Source organism: Aquarana catesbeiana, linkage group LG03, assembly GCF_042186555.1.
Source record: "Aquarana catesbeiana isolate 2022-GZ linkage group LG03, ASM4218655v1, whole genome shotgun sequence".
Taxonomy (NCBI): Eukaryota; Metazoa; Chordata; class Amphibia; order Anura; family Ranidae; genus Aquarana; species Aquarana catesbeiana.
In genome coordinates this window covers 213,953,037-213,967,245 of record NC_133326.1, presented here as the reverse complement: position 1 = coordinate 213,967,245, position 14,209 = coordinate 213,953,037, and positions in this window count along the sequence as shown.

Genomic DNA, 14,209 nt, shown 5'->3' with positions numbered 1-14,209 from the left:
CACTATGTTGTGCACCCCTCCTATTTGGTGTATGGTAGGATTGATGTCCTCTGCCATATTGATTTCCACCGTAGTAGGGTTTAAAACCATTTCCCCTATGATGCGGTGCCCCATAACCCCAATTTCCTTGGTTAGTAGGGGGACCCTGATATGGGTTATCATATCTTCTTCCGTTCAACCCTTGATGTGTGTCATAATCCATCTGCGCCCTTCTTAGGGGTTGCTGAAGAGGTGTATAAGGTTGCTTATCCTCATATTGATGTGGTGGATGTCCTCTATTAGGTGGTCTTCCATCCTGCTGTTGTTGATTTGGTGGATAGGGTGCTCTAGCACCTACATTTGTCCCCACTCCAGTGGCTCTTGAACCAGCGTTGTATGAGAGGTCTTCTCCTACAAGTCAGGCTCGCTACCAGGTACCTAACAACAGGGATACCACATGTGTGAGACTTTTTGGGAGCCTAGTCACGTACAGGACCCCGAAAACCAATCACCGCCTTCAGGATGTCTTATGCCGCGTACATATGATCGTTTTTCTCGTCAGAAAAAGATATGACGGCTTTTCTGACGGGATTCCGCTCAAGTTTGCCTTGCATACACACGGTCACGCAAATGTTCGTTGAAATTACGACCGTCAAGAACGCGGTGACGTACAACACTACAATGAGCCTAGAAAATGACGTGCAATGCTTCCAAGCATGCGTCGAATTGTTTCCGAGCATGCGTAGGGATTTTGTGCATCGAAATTGCCACAGACAATCGCATTTTCGGATAGGAACTTTTCCTGACCGAAAAATTGAGAGCATGCTCTCAATCTTTTGCAATCTTCCGCCAGTAAAAGACCGATGGAGCATACACACACGGTCGCATTTCCCGACGAAAAACCCTCATCGGTCTTTTGCAGGCCGAAATTCCGACCGTGTGTATGCGGCATAAGGGTGTAAATTTTTGATTTCACTCCTCACTACCTATCACAGTTTTGGGGGCCATGAAATGCCAAGATAGCACAATACTCTCCCCCCCAAATGACCCCATTTTGAAAAGTAGACACCCAAAGCTTTTTTGAGTCCATGGAATATTTTATATTTTGCCACAAGTTTTGGGAAAACTACAATTTTATTTATTTATTTATTTATTTTACAAAAATTTGTCACTAAATGATATATTGCTTAAACATGACATAGATATGTGTGGAATTACACCCCGAAATACATTATGCTGCTTCTCCTGAGTACGGGGATACCACATGTGTGATACTTTTTAGGAACCTAACCGCGTACAGGACCCCGCAAACCAATCACGGCCTTCATGATATATAAGGGCGTATCACAGCTTCGGAGGCCAAGATAGCACAACCCCCCCAAATTACCCCATTTTGTAATGTAGACACCCCAAGCTATTTGCTGAGAGGCATGTTTAGTCCATGTTCAGTCCATGGAATATTTTATAGTTTGCCACAAGTTTCGTGAAAATGAAAAAGATTTTTGGCGTTCATCTTTGCGTGCAAGCACGGGGGGACAGGGGTGCTTTAATTTTTTTTTTTTTTTGTTATTATTTATTTTGCAGGGAATGTAACTACCCCCTAAGGTAGCAATAGGTAGTGACAGGTACTCTTTTTTGAAACATTTGGGGGCTATTAGACTCTAGATCTCTCCTCTGCCCTCAAAGCATTTGACCACACCAAGATTGATGTGATAAAATGCTTTCCCAATTTCCCAATGGCGCTGTTTATATCTGGCGAAACCAAAAGTCATGAAATGCTAGTAGCTTCTGGTTTCTTTAGCCATATAGATGATTGGAGCCTTTCTGGTCTCCGATCTGCTCTATGGTCAGCTGGCTGAACCACCGGCTGCATTCTCGGGTTCCCTGGTGGGACAGGAGAGCCCGAGAAAACCATGTAAGACGGCGGGAGGGGGGGGACATTCCCTCTCACTGCTTGTAAAAGCAGTCCAGTGGCTAATTAGCCGTTAGGATTACTTTTACATGAAAGATGACTGCTGGCTGAAAAAAATGATACCAAGATGATACCTAAACCTGCAGACATCATTCCTGTATAACCACTCAAAATCCAGCAACATACCAGTATGTCTCTGGTCCTTGTTGGACATATATTGTAATGTTCTTTTTTTTATGCAGCCTGTGGGTGAAATGAAAAAAAAAGGACCTAACAGATTCCTTTATTTATATTGATTGATTGGTGGCATTCCCACCATTAGAATACTGCCCTGCATCCACCCACTTCTAATGATGGGCATACATGCACCGTTCTCTTTTTCGTTCAGCCCATGAGCTGAACGAAAAAAAAGAACCTAACAGATTCCTACATTCACATCGATCGATGTGGATGAAGAAATCTCTGGTAAGAAAAGTTAATACAAATATATGCCGAAGCACATGTCCACCCCTGCCCCTATGCCCCAGCATATATGCTCTTTTTTAACCTATTGCCGCCTGCCCACCGTCAAATGATGGAGGGACGGTGCGGCTCTCATTCTGGGTGGACGTCATATGACACACCGTGCATGTACATGACTTTGCGCAGCCAGGCCTGCCCTGCTGCATTTTTTGTACGTGGGGCAGTATCACTGGTTAAAGTGATACTAATGTCTCAGTTTTTTCATTTAAAAAAAACAAACATGTCATACTTACCTGCTCTATGCAGTTGTTCTGCACTGAGCAGCCCAGATCCTCCTCTTCTCGGGTCCCTGTTCAGTGCTCCTGGCCCCTCCCTCCTGCCGAGTGCCTACACAGCACGCAGCTTGCTATGGGGGCATCCGAGCTGAGCCACTGCTCTGTGTGTCCATTCAGACACGGAGCCACAGTTTGGACCGCCCCCTCTCTCTCCTCATTGGTTCACTGACTTTGACAGCAGCAGGAACCAATGGCACCACACTGCTGTCTCAGCCAATCATGGAGGGGGAGTCCTGGGCAGATGAGACTCTCCTGAAATATCACTGGATTGAGATGGGGCTCAGGTAAGTATTGGGGGGGCTGAGGGGGGCTGCTGCACACAGAAGGTTTTTTATCTTAATACATAGAATGCATTAAGATTAAAAAAAAAAACTTCTGACTTTACAACCACTTTAAGTTCATCAGCACTACAAAGTTGCTGAATATGTTTCCACAAGAACTGTAGGCTGCTGAAAATAGAGAAGGATCATACGGTTCATTCCAGGCAAGTCTGTGGCAGAGACTTTTGTTCGTGCTACGTACTGGCTGCTAGGCTAGTGAGAGAGGCCTATCCAGGCGAGCAAAGAGTGTGTCCCACGAGGGGAGCGCATTCTACTGAAATATTCAACTTTAAAGGACATTTGTCAAGAATCCTATAGAGGGGTATTTGAGCTTTCCCTGCAGTTTCCCTTCTGCCTCTTTCCTGCTACTTCCTTCGTTAATTGTTCAATAAAGCATTGAAAACGTACTCAAGTGTTGGTGCTTGTATCGTCCGGAGGTAAACTCAACGGAACTCCTGACCCGGTGCCGGTGAAACAGAGGGAAGGAGAGTGAAGGTAACAAGCCCGCTTTAAACCAGCAGCTCCGCCGAGAGTTATTGCTACATGTGGGGGCGTCGTCTGGGATTTGTTGACTGTCAATTCTCGCAACCCAGAGAAGTGTTTCACCGGGAGTTTACGGTGAAAGCTGGACTTTGTCAAAATTTTGCAGGAAGAGAAGGGGTTAAAGTTGCAGGACTTTATTTCTGAGTGCGTAGATGGTGGGCGCCAGTAAAAGCCCGGGAGCTACGTGATCAGAAGAACAAGTGGGAGGAGCCTACCCTACTTGATGCTGCATGGGACGCGTGTATGTGTTTGGCGCCAGAGGAAAAGAGAGGCCTCGTGATCGTGCTGAGAAGATCAGAGTGTGGCTATGTCTTTTCCGGCGATGCAGCCAATTCTGGGATTGAGAATGTTCCATGCAAACACTGTGTTGAACACTGTGCTGACCGGAACCCTGCTTACGGATACTGGAGTTCATTTGAAGCTGCAGGGGAGGTTTGTTCTGTATACCTCAGGAGATATTGAGGGACTGGGCATAGATGTGAAGGACTGGCTGTGCATCTTCGTCCGTTTGGCCAATGTCCGCAATGTGGAGAGTACTTGTTTGTGGTGGAACAACCTACCATGTCGCCCCGTGCTTATCAGATGGATTGGGCAACAGGTATCGCCACAGTAGAAGCTGCTACTACTACAGAGAGAGAACGGCAGGCCACCACTTCGCCTGTTGTTGCTGAGAATATTCCGGAGAGAGACACTGCTGTTGCCATCTCATCAGGGGACATTACTGTGATTTCTGCATCCACTACACCTACTCCTGTTTTGCCTGTTCAGAGGAAGGTGGGATATGTGAAGGCTTCCCGCGGCCGTGGTCGAGGCCTACCTCAGAGGTTACCTGAACCTGAGCTACCAAAGTCCACATCAGGAACGGGTAAGCCACTGATGGGAAATGTATCTGGGACTGTGGAAGAATTGGGAGATTCGGAAATAGAATCCATGTCGGATCTTTCCGGTGATGATGACTTATTCGAGACTATGTCACAAGAGCTGTTGTGATCACAAGGCGAAGATGTCGCCTCTGCTATGACTCTCCCTGAATGGACAGTCCTGAGTTCTGGGAAGACGTCACCCTGTGTGGAGCCGCACAGTACTGTTACTGAGACTTTATCGAAAGTTGCTAGTTCACTACAGACACCGGCTGGGTCTATGTTGAGCAAATCATTGGATTCATGTGTGCCTCCTGGTATAGGGAAAGACAGATCTTTGCCCAAACTTGCACGTTTGCAGAGAATGTTAAAAAGCGTGTGGCTGCAGAGTATGGTTTGGAATTCCCCTATGTGCCCCAGGACATAATGCAGGTGATTGAACTTAATCGGGAACTTTGGTACAGTGAAGCTGTTTGGGACTATTTGTCTGTGCCTAAGCCTTTCCGAAAGACTGGATGTTCTGTTAAAATGGATGAACGTTTTATTGGATGTTTTATGCACTGAAACTTCGGTCGGCGCATCTATGCTGACAAGGTGGTCATCTGCAGGCCCGGAAAAGATGACGTTGTCTATTTCATTACCACAGTGGATAAAACGTGAAAGACACTGACCTTGACAAAACCCCTGGTTTTATTGGTGATCATGGACAAAAGAACTTTGAAGTTAGATAGTTAGTTAGTGTCAGTATAAAGAGATGGTCATGGTCAAGATCTGCATATTCTGTTCAGTGTTTCAAATCCAAGGACTTCTTTTTGCTAGCCAGATTTTCTTCATTTAAAGAAATTATTATACAGGGATGGACTCCTTAAGATTATTTTGATATAGGTAAAAAGGAAGAAAGGCTAATTAAAAAAAAAAAAAAAAGAGAGAGATGAGGCTTTGCTCCTGATATTGTACAGTATATGTGTGTGTTTAATATGTTTTCCTTTTCAGGAACTATTGGATCTCCTGTCAGGCTGGGAGGCTTTTCAGCTAGATAGATAGTGAGGTTATGTACAGTAATAGGATGGTTTTGTTTATGGACGTGAACATAATGTTTTGTAGATGTAAGTCTTGTAATGTTTCTCCACTGTCTTTCTTTCTTCTCTGACTATCCAAGTTTTAAAGCTCAAATACCTACTCCCAGGCTTGGGAGTTACTGTCATTGTTTTTGGACAGACGTTGGGGACAACGTCTACTGTAGTGAGGGGAGTATGTAGCGCTGGTAGATTTGCGATCTACCATCTGATAGGTAAATTTAGTAAATTGCTCGTTAGGGGAAGTTAGATTTGCCTCTGTTCCAGCTTGGCTGACATTGCGTGTGTTTCCATACTGGGCCGATGGGTGTCGTTGTTACTATTGGCTAGTGTTGGAAAGGCAATGTGTCAAAGCGTATGGATGCTCTTCTGTCCCGGAGACAACTCGGTGGAGGTGGTCCTCCGAGTGGGATTCTGGGAGAGGGTATTTATAGGACAGACGCCATGTTTTAGGGTTCGTTTTACAGCCACCTGCTGGCCCTCCTGGCCGACAGGTATGCGTTAGAGTGCTACCTTGTGGTCCTCCATTCCAGAGGCCCGCGTCGCTGCGGCACATGGGTGGTCCCAGAAGCTTGTCTGGGGCCTACCACAGCAGCCGAGGAATGGTCCTGAGCTGTCTATCCAGAGTGAAGAAGCTGGACAACTGAGGAGATCTAAGGGGGGGACCCGTCATGGAAGGATCATGCAGAGTGCTGGTCTGGAGAGGGGCCTAGTGACTCGGTTGGAGGACGTATCCTAAAGCAACTTTACAGCATAGTGTTGCCGGGTTTGGCTTAAAGGTTCAGGCACTGTGACTGACATTCATCACAAAACCCATACATCCTGTGGCAGAGGATAGTACGGTTCATTCCAGGCAGGTCTGTGGCAGAGACTTTTGTTCGTGCTACGTACTGGCTGCTAGGCTAGTGAGAGAGGCCTATCCAGGCGAGCAAAGAGTGTGTCCCACGAGGGGAGCGCATTCTACTGAAATATTCAACTTTAAAGGACATTTGTCAAGAATCCTATAGAGGGGTATTTGAGCTTTCCCTGCAGTTTCCCTTCTTCCTATTTCCTGCTACTTCCTTCGTTAATTGTTCAACAAAGCATTGAAAACGTACTCAAGTGTTGGTGCTTGTATCGTCCGGAGGTAAACTCAACGGAACCCTAGACTCGGTGCTGGTGAAACAGAGGGAAGGAGAGTGAAGGTGACAAGCCCGCTTTAAACCAGCAGCTCCGCCGAGAGTTATTGCTACATTAGTTATACTTTAAGGCTAATTAAACTATTTTCCTCATCTGTATCATCTGAGGTTTTTTTAATACTAATTTACCTAATGAGTTGAAAATTTGCACCTAATAAATTATTTGAATATTCACTTCAATTATCCAATCATGTGAAAAGCATAATTCTTAACTCCTGTAGTGAATCAGTCTTAACAACTAAATCAACTAAATTTAGATACTGATCAGCAACTGTATTTAGCTATATAGATATTATTATCAGCCAAAAATAAAATGTGAATACCTGAATCACATCAAACAGATAATTTGACTTCCGTCACAGAATATACAATGCAGCTTAGTAAAGAGCTCATTATTGACTTTACTCCCCTAGATAGTTTATTCCCTCTCTTATAGTACAAATAATCTTCTCAATGTGAATAAACTTTTTTCTTTTTAGTTAAGTATCATAAAATGCAAACAGAGAGAATTATGAGGCACACAAGGACATAAGACAACAGGCAGCCAAACATGAGATCTCAGAGTTGCTTCTCAACCACTTATTGCAGCAACTTTTCAGTCCCCTGCTTAGATAAAACGTACTGCCTTGAAGACCCAGCATGTCTCTTCACTAAATCCCCTCATGAGCTTAGTAGAAAAATCACTATACCACCATTAAGGCCTGGCATAATAAAGCCAATAATTGATTAAAATAAACAGGAATCTTTCCAAAACCATAGAAAGAAACTTTCAAAATAACAGTAGTTGGGATAAAATGAAGCTTTAAAGCAAAACTCCAAGCAATATGCTTTTTAAACCCAGGTCCCACCCCCTTCCCTTCAATAATTATCTATATGCATGCAATAGAAAAACTCCTAATAAATACCTTACAAAGACAATTTAAAGTCATGTGTTTGCTCCAGTCTCCTTTTTTGTCATTTGTTAGCTGATGATTTGCAGGGAGCAGTGGAACCAGTGAATAAATGTCCCATAATGCATTGTGCCTCTATCAGCAGGAGGGGTGTAGTTTCTTGGAATATCAGGAAGTCAAAAGAAGAAAGGAAGAAAGCTGACTCTACCAATTTCCCCATCGACTGGCTTTCTGATATCCCAAGAAACTACACACCTCCTGCTGATAGAGGCACAATACATTGTAAACAAAACATCACCCATATAGTCTTGTGAACTACCTAGGGGTATTTAAATGACAGCTGTAGGGAAAGAAAACGGCTGTGTGATAGTCAAAAGAGTAGTCAAAAGACAGTCTGGGATTTCTGAATAAGATTAGATCTATTTGGAACTGGTGGCAGCCTGAAAAGACTGAGAAGAAAAAGAAAAAGGGTAGCAGTAAAGAACACATAAGGTAAAGTATATTTAAGTATTTCTATTGAAATTGGAGTTACGCTTTGAAAAACACTCAACTATTAGGCACAAATGAGCATATGATAACTGTCATATAGAAATAAACTGAGAGTTAATTTCAATTATTTTTTTTAAATCACTATTTGCATTTTAAATTGATTCAGTTTTTTTTAGTCATATCCCTATTCTTAATAGTGTGTTTAGTGAATAACCTTTTAGTAGAAGAAACTTTATACAGTGTACAATTCTATCCTGAATCCTAACATCTGTAAGAGCTTGAGTAGTAACATCATCAATGACTGCTCAGTGATGGATCTGAAGATGGTCGATCTAAAAGAAAACTTGAAGGAGACCTGTGCCCATGGAGGGAGCAATGAGGGGGAACATGAACCTCATATCACTAGTTATTAAGTTGCTAAGTTATTATAATGTCCACGTATACTGTGGACAATATGACAAGAGCATTAGGGACCCACAACAGATTTAGTTACATAGTTAGTCAGTTACATAGTTAGTCAGGTTGAAAAAAAGACACAAGTCCATCTAGTTCAACCATAAAAATAAATAAACAAAAAATAATAGCATACAATCCCATATACCCAATCCTATACCCACAGTTGATCCAGAGGAAGGCGAAAAACACCAGCAAAGCTTGATCCAATTTGCTACAGCAGGGTAAAAAATTTCTTCCTGATCCCCCGAGAGGCAATCGGATTTTCCTGGGATCAACTTTACCTATAAATGTTAGTACCCAATTATATTATGTACATTTAGGAAAAAATCCAGTTCTACTTTAATAAATGAAATTACAGTGCATACATTTTTTTTTTTTGCCCTCAATCTTAATAATCTATTAATGCCCTCCTACCATCAAAATTGGAGAATGACGGGGGAGAGTGGCCTGCCATGAAACAGAATGGCTGTATGACTGCAGAGCTCCTAGCAAATAAGGGGGAAAATGTCTCTTTGCAGCTCACCAGGGACCCTTTTCTTCACTGACAGCAGCAGTTTGGTTTCCAGGCACCTGAGAACCATGACCGGGAAAAGGAAGGAGGATGGGAAGCCTCAGAAACTGCACACAGCCACAAGATGGCGCCAGCTTGTCTTCTCTCCCAGCCTCCCATTCTCCACACCACTCAGCAAAAGCAAACAGCTCATCCCATGGCAGTGGCTTACAAAAGAATCCACCACCTTCCCAAACCAGCTTAGCTATCTGATCACATACCCAGAGAAGTGATTTTAAGATTACACTTTTATCAAGTTAAGGAGTGCTTAATGTCTGTTATGCGCCTTAAGGAACAAATTCCAGCACAATATGTAAACTATCAGCTATATGCTGACCTATCACAATACATGCTTCAAAAGCATAAAAACCTTAACACAATTACAAAAGGCCTTAGAAATCATAGAGTCATTTACAGATGGGGATATTCAACCAAAATTACGTTTACTAAAGAGGGCGCCACTTATGTGGTAGATTTAGTGGAAAAAGGACTGTCCTTGCTGAAGGCCTGGAACATCCTTCTCGATCCTCCGACCACACCATCACCCCCTGAGAGCTGAAAATGTAGATTCTGAATAGTGTCTGGTTACACCCAAACAATCTCTTATTCATAATTGACCCTGGTGAAGTCATTTGTATAATAGGTCCCCTGTAATGTGGAGCACCCATACAGTCACACTTTACCCCTCATTGAAGCCTGGGTGGCTATCTGCTGCACTCGGATCGGACTGACCCAGTCTTTTAATGTCTGGTCATCTGAAGATTCTTTTTTTTTTTTCTCAGTTGTTTGTTCACCTTGATGGGGTTTTTTTTTTTCTTCTTCAGTCAAGTATTTAGGCTCTATTGCACATGGATCACGATTGACATTATGGGGGGAAATTTGGGGGATTTGATAAAGAAGTTGGGTGGACTTTCAAATGTCTTGTTATGTTTTCCTTTTCTTAAATTTGATAAAAAAGAGTTTAACCGCTTGCCGACCGCCTCACGCAGATATACTGCGGCAGAAGGGCTCGTACAGGACAAACCACGTACCTGTACGTTGCCCTTTAAGAGGCGGCCAGCGGGCGCGCGCGGCAAGCTCCATGAGTCGGGTCGCGGGTCCCGCGGACTCGATCGCCACGGGGATACCCGCGATTGCCTCACGGGGAGGAAGAACGGGAAGATGCTGATGTAAACAGCATCTCCCCATTCTGCCTAGTGACAGTGTCACTCGATCTCTGCTCCCTGTCATTGGAGCAGAGATCAGTGACATGTAACATGTAGCCACCCCTCTCACAGTTAGAAACACGCCCCTAGGACACACTTAACCCCTACACTGCCACCTAGTGGTTAACCCCTTCACTGCCAGTGTCATTTACACAGGAATCAGTGCATTTATATAGCACTGATTGCTGTATAAATGTCAATGGTCCTACAAATATGTCAAAAATGTCCGATGTGTCCGCCATAATGTCGCAGTCACAATAAAAATCGCTGATCGCCGCCATTTAAAAAAAAAATTATTAATAAAAATGCCATAAAACTATCCCCTATTTTGTAAACGCTATAACTTTTGCGCAAACCGATCAATAATCGCTTATTGCGATTTTTTTTACCAAAAATATGTAGAAGAATATGGCCTAAACTGAGGAAAAAAATTTTTTTTTATATATTTTTGGGGGATATTTATTATAGCAAAACGTAAAAAATAATGCGTTTTTTTTCAAAATTGACGCTCTATTTTTGTCTATAGCACAAACAATAAAAACCGCAGAGGCAATCAAATACCACCAAAAGAAAGCTCTATTTGTGGGAAAAAAAAGACGTCAATTTTGTTTGGGAGCCACGTCGCACGACCGCGCAATTGTCAGTTAATGCAACACAGTGCCGAATCGCAAAAAGTGCTCTGGACAGGAAGGGGGTAAATTCTTCCGGGGCTGAAGTGGTTGAAAGCAAGTTAGATTTTACAGTTACTCCAAAAAGGTCACTGCATTCCCTACAACCTTTATTATGTTTGGATATGTTATCACGCTAGTGAAAGACTTGACGTTCTTTCTCCACACATCACCGATCTTATTCAAGAATTGACTTATTCCTCACTGACCAATGGCTCCTCCCAGGAGTGATCTCAACCACTATTAACAACATAACATGGTTGGATCATGCTCCTGTTGTTGATTAGAAAGTCTCTTATTACTACTCCTGCCTTCATATGGAGATCCACGGCTTTTGCAGTCTCCTGAAAATAAATCTGTTCTGGAAAGAAGTCTCTCTGAATTTTTGGCTGACATGTCTGTAGATGATCCATTACTTTTGTGGAATGCCCACAAGGCATTTATTAGAGGCATTTTTATTAAATTGGGAGCTAGCCCTAAGAGCTAGCCCTAAGAGGCAGAGGCAATGCATCGCAACGCTCACTACAAAGCTGACGCAATTGGGGTATAATCTCTGCTTGACTTTGCTTGACTTTGAGAAAGCATCTGGAAGGCTAAAAATGACTTAATGTTAGTAGTAATAGGACTGGCAAAGTTCTAGCCAACCGTCTGAGGGGTCATAGAAAGAAAGCTAACATTCCCTTTCTACAGCAAGATAAGCTTTGTCATCTTCAGGCTATAGTGGATGCATTTAGTCACTAATACAGCTCCTTATATAATCTGAACAAAGACCTAGCCATTAGAGGATCGTCTTTAGTCATTAAACCTGCCATTCACAATCTCTGAGATTAACAGAGCTGTTGAGTCCCTACCTAACAATAAAGCCGTTTACACACGGGCGGACTTTTCGGCATCAAAGGTCCGACGGTCTTTTCGACGGACTTTAGACGGACTTTCGAACGAACGGACTTGCCTACACACGATCACATCAAAGTCCAACGGATTTGTACGTGATGACGTACGACCGGACTAAAATAAGGAAGTTCATAGCCAGTAGCCAATAGCTGCCCTAGCGTCGGTTTTCGTCCGTCGGACTAGCATACAGACGAACTGATTTTTCGACCGGACTCAAATCCCTTGGAAAGATTTGAAACATGTTTTAAATCTAAAGTCCGTCTGATTTTTGACTGAAAAAATCAGTTGCAGGTCCGATGAAGCCCAGACATGGTCAGATTGTCCAACGGATTCGTTCCTTCGGACCAGTCTGGTCGAAAAGTCCGCCCGTGTGTACACGGCATAAGTCCCTGGGTCCGGGAGGCTTTACTGGGGAGTACTTTAAATCTTTCAAACATATTTTAGTCCCATATCTTGATAGAGTTTACAACCCAGTCGTTGCCTCTTCCTCTTTCCCATCTGAGGTGCTTAAAGCATTGACTATAACCGTACTGAAGCTGGGGAAGGATCCATTCACACCGCAAAATTTTCGCCCAATTTCACTCTTGAACAATGATTTCAATTTTTTTTGCTAAGGTTAAAGCCCTTAGACTGGTAGATATATTACCTTCTCTTATTCACCCAGATAAATCTGGATTTACAAAAGGGTGCCAGACAGCAGATTCTACTAGATGGTTGCTGAATATTAAACATTTAGCAAATTAATGAAAAACGCCTTCTCTGCCTCTAGCTTTGGACGTAGAGAAGGCATTTGAGAGAATTCACTGGGAGGACTTGGCTCAAGTTTTGTCTGCTTTTGGCTTTACACATCAGATTTACTCAGCAATTATGGACTTATATACCAACCCTTGGTTAGAGTGGTACCATAGGTCTTTACACACCTGGTTGCTATTGTTCGTACAATGTGGATACAGCATAAATTTGTTTCCATAATGCTCATTTTTATATTGATCCTTGACTGTGATTCTTTATTCGTTTGACTGTTTCTAATTCTGAACTCCCATCGTATTGTGGAGTTTCGAGTTTGCACTAATCTTATATGTGCTTTATTATGGTGCTTTTCATGACTGTTTAAATGTTGTTGCCTTTTTTTTAATGCGACAGTGCTTGTATTTTCTAATAACATCTCAATAGAGATTGATTGAAACTAAAATTCTACAATCAATGCAAGAATGAAGTGAGCTTTTTCTCTTTTTTGGTCAATTGGATTTCCTGATGAAGCCTTTTTGCAGGTTTTCCTTTATATACATGGCCCATGTTTTAGGGATGGAGAGAGAATAAACAAGGCCACGAGGGGGAGATGTCTCCAGCAGGACATTAATGGGACAGTTGAAGGCTCAATGAGGAGGGAGACATTCTGCACCCAATAGTTATATACCCACAGGGACCCAAGACAAAATCTGTCCAGCATTCCAATCCAGATGAGGCAAGTGTCTTTGCAACCAAGGGAGGCTTGGAATGATGTGATTAGTGGATTTAGGGAAAAAACTGAAAGCACATTCCCTCATAATGCACAATTCTGATGTGCAAAGCAAAACAAGGGGTCTGAAAGTGAATAGGGCCAATGGTCATCATGGATCTGTCAATTGTAAGCACTGAGAGGGCAATACGGAAGGATATAAGAGGAATGCCCAACTCAGAGGTCAGGATTTGTTTGATAAAGTTGCACAGAATGGTAAGCATTCTGTGCAATATCAATAGAAACAGGTGCGTAGAGGCTAGGAAAGCTGGGCGAATTGGAGCATCCGTCCAGATCATCTCCTTCAGACACAACCCCTGATTGAGGTGACAATTATTTTCTTCTCGTGAGGTGAGTATGGCCAATTTGCATTGATTGCTTTGAAACTTGAGTGGAGGAGAAAGAGGGGGTTTCAGGGACCTCTAGAAAAAGGGTGCTAACCACCCAGATGGAGGAGAATTTGGCCTAGACCTCTGAAGAGTTTGCTCTTGGAAATAGATGCCAAGTTATCCAGTGTTGTTTAAATGGATCTTTTGGAAAGCTCATACTTCATATATTTGGCCAAACTTGCTAGAAAGGGTCTTGTTGTATTAGGCAGGATCTGAGTTCGGGGTATGGAATTTGACCTTGCATTGGCCTAAAGTCATCCCCTCTTGATGAAGATGTAGGAGAGCTCCCACAACAGATGCTCTATCAGGCTAATCAAAGGTTTAACAGAAAGATTTCAAGAAAATAGAAAGGTTGGAGACCATTGGGTTTTGTTGTTCTTACTATGGAGAGGTCCAGGATAAAGCATCACCGAAGAACAGATAGATGATATATGCCACCTTAGAGCGGTTAGTTGAGAACTGAACACCAAAAATTTGTGAATGAAGCATTAATTAAAGAAGCACT